General features: G+C 39.9%; 1 long non-coding RNA gene across 1 annotated transcript in view; it reads right to left on the bottom strand.

The window, feature by feature from the left end:
- Window positions 1–269: 269 nt before the first annotated feature.
- LOC103137545 (uncharacterized) overlaps window positions 270–6306 on the bottom strand; it is a 66868-nt gene continuing 60831 nt past the window's right edge. Inside the window, exon 4 of the long non-coding RNA XR_476156.2 lies at window positions 270–1064. This is a non-coding gene — a long non-coding RNA (uncharacterized LOC103137545). The remainder of the gene's footprint in view (window positions 1065–6306) is intronic.

Below are 6306 nucleotides of genomic sequence, written 5' to 3'. Positions count from 1 at the left end.
CTGGGGTTTGATCGAACCCAGGTTAAGAACCTCTGCTTTAGATGTTCACGTATTGTGGCGGTCTCTAACTTCAGCTCGCGTCTTTCCTCTTCATAGCACAAAACAATCATTTCTCGAAGAAACTCGCACTTCTCTGAAACATCGATTAGATAAGAAGACCAGGCTGCACTGTTGCTCTACTGTTGTATTTTCATTTTATTACTCAATGCTTCGTTTGGACGTGCGAACAGTTATAAAAACGTCTACAAATGCATTTAGTAAATCACAGGTTGGAAATGTAGAATATTTATTAAAAACACATGTCTAAAATCCAACCTAGACGAGTCTCCTTTTGCATGAATTAGGAATACCGTGCATATAAAACACTGTTTAGCTGTTATCTTTGTAGTTTCCACCGTCTCAGTCCATGATTGAATTCACCCACCACCGCCTCACCTTTCCTTTAAATCACTCAATCCATTATTCACCGACGGCGGACAACTCATCCACCACGCAACATACTTAAAAAACACAACGCCTCCCTATGCATATAACACCTGCTTTAGTCGGAAGAACAGAGTTGCATTAAAATGTGTCAATATTCTAATAACTTGCAATCTTTCATTTTGAATCCCTTCTTCTTCTTTTTTTTCCTCCCACCGCCCCCAACCAGGAAAGGCAAAGGGAGGTGGAATAGAGATGTTCCGGTTTGCCTCCAGGGAATGTTTTCTGGTTCCTCAGCTTCTGTTGACAACAATGTGGGCGCTCTTTTCCTTTCATTTCCCTGCCAGGCAAGGTCACCTGCATCATTTGCATTTCGTGGAATTGTTTCAGAGGAGAACATTCTGACTTGTATTAATGTGCGTGTACATGCCACTTTTTCCTGACATGTTCTGAATATTCAATACCGTCCACAGGTAAAGTCAATAAATGAATTCAGATTTTATGAAAATGGATCGGGAACGGGGTACTCTATGGAAATTGCGTCTTTGGGAGGATGTGTCGACTCGGATGCCATAAAAATCTGCATGTCGTCGTCCTTGAGGCGAGTTCCGGCAAACTTTTCCGAGCACATCGAGGTTCGCCTGCATGCGAAAGGAAGACAAAGAAAGCTATCTGTGCTATCTAAAAGTAAAAGAAGAAAAACAACAAATAAACACACCACATCTTCCACACAGAAAAGATCCTGTTTAAAAGACTTAAAGGTTAAGTTTCTCCGCTTACAATGCAATGTAGACAAAAGTCAATTCACATCGGTATGCTAAACGAACCAGACCCTTTCCTACATCATTTGACCTGACATTTTAAGATATCCTATCGTCTTTCTTGTCAAAGTGAAGTTTGTCTCGCCGAGTGCTGTTCAAATGTCGTCATTTTGTGACTTCTTCTGGCAAATGCATTCTGATATTAAGACAACCAGAACAAAAGGTGCCAGAATTCACATATGAGACTCTTGAGATGAACCAAGAAGGTGATTTTTGATTTGTTGCTCCGTCGTGTTGGTGGAATCGGCTAATGGATGCCGTTAAACATGTTAACAACTCTAACAAATTGACATGACTCCAACGGTGTGTACATGTCAATCTTGATATCACAAAATTTGTATTCATTTGCATAGCGCATTTAAGCATACCACAGATTATTCGTATTTCCTAAGTCTAGCATTCAATTCTTCATCTTTTGAAATTCTTGAGTTTAAAGCACTCTGCATGTCTTGCACCAAATGGTAAATTAATTTATGGAGCACCAGTTTCAGGTATACTGATCACTCAAAGTACTTTACGCTAACAATACCCATTCACACACACACGTTTGTGTTGCTATCTTTGTGGGGACTTTAACTCAATTCATACCTTAGCCCTAACTCTGACCCCTGACCCAAAAACAGGGTTTCCCCTTGTGGGGACCAGGCTCCGGTCCCCACAAGGAGCAATTGGTCCCCACAACGTAGTATATGTCAGGAAAATCGTCCCCACAAGGTATTACAAACAAACGCGCACACACACACACGCACACACACACACACACACAAGCACGGAAATGCAGATCAGCAGGTAACCTGGGGTTAAGGTTCAGTTCCAACATGTTGGAAATTAACCTACAGTCTTCTGATTGCAAGGTGATTACCAATGAGCCACAGTTGCCCCACACTGTATGTGTGACTCACTGCATCTCAAACCTTTAGCTGTGACTCATCTGCCGTTTTTACTAAAAGAAAATGAACTCCAAACAAGATTGGTTCTGGAAAAGATTTTCAAGGGATCACATTTTAGCCGCCAACACCTGAACATTTTTAATGAGTAAAGCAAAAGCCTACAGTATGCTGCTTTATATTGCCTTATCAGCACGTGCTGAAGGATGGAGAGCTGATGTTGTGCAAAAATATTTTGTTCTGGTTGTCAGAAATGCTCAAAAATAATAAAGCTTGTCATTTTTTTTTCTGCTCAAAAAAAAAAAAAAAAAAAAAAAAGCACAGTTAAGCTGTTTATCCTTGAATGCAGCACAAACTTGCAGATGTAGAACAGTGCGACCGGGGTATTAAAGACCTCTGACACTGCTACACTCCAACTGCAAATCCCTGAAATCTTTTCACTCTCAGCACTGCACCTCTGTCCTAGTTTCTTGCATCATCACAGAGCAAAGCCCAGGGCAAACTGGTCATTATGATGGAGCAAAAGGATCCCCTGGCACCTTACACGAAACAGAGACCTGCTCAGCGAGCGAGGCCAAAGGCCCCACGTTGACCTCGCAGGGCTTGAATCGGCTTCAGATAGACGGACATTTTACAGTTATAAGTACTCTTCGGAATAAAAATCGAGTCTGTCTGTGGCTGGGAAATATTGCGTAAGCTTGTCCTTGTGGAGAACTTTCAACTATATCCCCCCCCGACATGTTAAAGGTTTCTTTTAACTCCGTCTTTTTGGTATGTTTATTTTAAAAAAAAAGTACTGAGGAAAAATAAAAAATAAATAAATAAAGGAAAAGAACAACTCTTGTTTATGCAATTTAGTCTTCTGACAGTTCCCATCTTCATGAATACTAACTTCAAAAATAAGGCACTCTTTTCATTTCGACAACTAAAAGAGTCGCTCAGATCTAGAATGTCCTTTAAAAGTTATTTTGTATTTACACACAACAGATGGTGTGCAGCCACAGTTCCCTACTAAAACAATTTAATCTGGCCTCTTTTTAACACACAATGCTAAAATTGCTAAATTGCTCAAATTTGGTTAAATTACAATAGATGTAAAAGTGGTTGCTGATTAAATATTTCTTGGTTTGTTTCATTCTTTTTACAAAAGTACAAATTTACAAAGAACCATGAATCCTTTCTGCCGCATTACAAACAATCTTTATTTTATTGGAAGTGATGGTGAAAAACTAACAGTGAATATAGCAAAGTTTTACGGGGGGCAGGAAAAATGATATATGATCAATGTTTTTTTAAGATTCATTAATAAGATCCAGTAAAAAACACTTTTCTCTCGACGTCACTGTTTTAGTCCATTTCATTTATCGGAGAATTTTAATTTACAAATAAACGGAAAAGTGCTGTGGAAGGAGGCAAGCGGACTTGTTCAGCACCATTTATCCACAAGCTAATTCAAAATAGATAAAAATAAAACATCTGAGATAAAAAAAATAAAAAATAACACCAAAACAAATCCAAACATAAGCATCACAAAAAAAAAAGCTTTAAAACTTGGTACAGAATTCAATAGAAATAGAAAATGTCAAATATCTAAATTAGACCAAACAAATCTGCATGGCGGCAATGCTATAGAAATAAGTGTGCTTCATCAGACACTCAATAATGTTTACATGCCATGGTTCATATCTGAGCAGCAACACTAAAACGTACGTCAGCCCCAGACTATTTATAGCGCCCAAGAAGGAGATTCTAAATTATATCCTTTGAAAAACAGGAAGCCAGTGCAGGTATTAAAGGAACTAGTGCAATGTGATCCATGTCTGTGGTTGGTCAAGAGTCTGGCGGCCGCATTTTGGATGAGACATCGCCTGATTGATTTTTACAGAGACTTGTAAAGATAATATTACTGCAAAATAACTTACTGAAAATAAAGGCGTCCACCAATATTTGTGCGTTCTGTGCTATGTAGGAAGCCCTTTACTCTGACAATGTTTTTTTTTTTTGTTTGTTTTTTTAACGCGGTTAGCTGGTCGATTTATTGATAGAAGTTATTTGGCTGTAAAAGACGAGTTGTGATTTCTGAGCCTACATTATCTGGAACTGATTACTGATTTTTCTCGAAATTTCAGCTGACGCCAGGACCGTGGCTGTAGTTCACTATTGCCATGTGATGACAACAACAACAAAAAAAATTAAAGTTGTATCTAATCAGCAAAGATGCTGTAGGAGTCAGTCCTCCATCCTCTGATCTAGCGGCATCATATAGATTTTCAAACAATGTGGCTATAAGCTGGAGCCCTGTGATGTTTTTGTAGTGGCAGTATGCTCAATCTTCTACGTAAGATCAGAATCAATTTAGCACAGTGCCAGAAATCACTTTCCAATCTGTCAGTCAGGATGTTATGATCCACTGTGAATCTACCCAACCTATCCAAACAAGGCTAAGTTGACTGAATGCTGCGGAGAGCATTAATCTAGAAACGCACCAGATGTCCCTGCAGCGGTATTGACACCTAAACGTCATGATGATTTTTCCTCTGCTCCAGATAGGCACTAATTTATGTTTGTCTATCATGTAAAATCCCAATAAATAAGCTGAAGCTGGTGGCTATAAAAATGTGACTACCTTTAATGATACTTATATAAATATGCTGAAGGACTGGATATAACCCGACAGACTTCCGAGTAAATTGCAGACCTTAAGCGGAGCTGTTTTTAATGTCATAAAAACAGACAGACGGTATCTTTCCCTTTGTAGTTTGTACACAAATATTTTCCATGCGTCGCACGCAAAGGTGCCATCAAAGTTGGATAAGTCTAAATAATGATCGAGAGATCTTAAACAGCTTTGCACTTTCTACACCGAAAGAAGAAGAAGAAGAAGAAGAAGAAGAAGAAAAAAAACATCAAAGGGATCGGATCTAAATGATCTGCTGCTTCCTCAGCTGTTTCAGTGTCTGCAGAGTTAATCGCATTGTACAGTTATGATCATTGTCGAGAATTAATGTGGCATCCGCGGGCTTTTTAGCCTGTCAAGTCAGCTTTCTCCAGCAGTCTGTTGGCGAAAGCAGCAGACAAGCGTTATTAACTTTAAACTACAATCCCCGCCAAAGACGTGTGCAAAAATACATCTTAAAAACATCTAAGCTCATTATCTTTGCGGTGTCGGCAGGGGGAAGAGAGCGGGGGGAGCGATGCCTGGATGAGCTGCAGGTTCACACCCAGCAGACTAAAAGTGTGACACTGATGGGCCACGGATTTCAGATTTTGCCCCCCTTTCCTTCCCTCCCCCCTTTGCAATAATCCCCATTTCAGCTTGCAAGACTCTTTTTTTTCCCTTCAGATTTATCTTTCTCTTCTTTTCTTCGCATCTCATATCTAAATGTTAATCGGCCGTGCTGCCACACGTTCCAAATAAATCTGCTCTGAGCCACGCAGACAGAATAAAGGCTGATGGATTACTCGCATTTCTTTATCAGGTGAAAACAATCATTAAAAGTCAACGTTCTAAAGATAAACTGTTTATAAACCTCAGGCCCAAAGATGCGTATTTAGCCAACTACCTCTTTATGTCCAATTATCAAACAGGAGGACAAACTTCTGAAGGCAACTTGGTCACACAACACAATCCATTAAATATTTGGTCCAATGGACTGAGCAGACTGGGGGGTCAAATTACAGTGAAAGCTCATTAAATTTGCACTTTGCTGAAACCTGCTGAATCCCGCAGCGAAAGCATTAGTTTATCTTTTAGAGATGTGTTAAACCCGAGGTCAAAAGCTTGCCGCCAGACTTCAGGTGCATCAGAAATATCTACTTCTTTTATTTATGTCATCTCACTCTCCACGCAGATTGGCTCCCAGATATAAGGAGCTTATTGTTTGCGTGTCATTCTGCTCTTAATAAACCGTGTGACTTGATCTGGAATCAGCAACATCATGCACAGGGAACTCAAATTTAATGGCAATTCAAATATATGCATATTCCTGATTTCAGTCTGCTCTCACTTCACTGCGCGGTCCGACTCCATATTTACCTTTTGAAACACTGACACACGTTTGCAGTCCGTCAGCTTGGCAGACAGCTCAAGCTGAATTTCCCAACGCTGCTATTGGCCCTCTGAAAGCGCATCATATCACGCAGCGGTCAAAGTTCAACCCAGCTCAACTTTGACC

Source organism: Poecilia formosa, unplaced genomic scaffold (genome assembly GCF_000485575.1).
Source record: "Poecilia formosa unplaced genomic scaffold, Poecilia_formosa-5.1.2 Scaffold41, whole genome shotgun sequence".
NCBI classification, from domain to species: Eukaryota; Metazoa; Chordata; class Actinopteri; order Cyprinodontiformes; family Poeciliidae; genus Poecilia; species Poecilia formosa.
The sequence above is the reverse complement of the archived record's forward strand: the minus strand, read 5'-3'. Positions and strand labels throughout refer to the sequence as shown.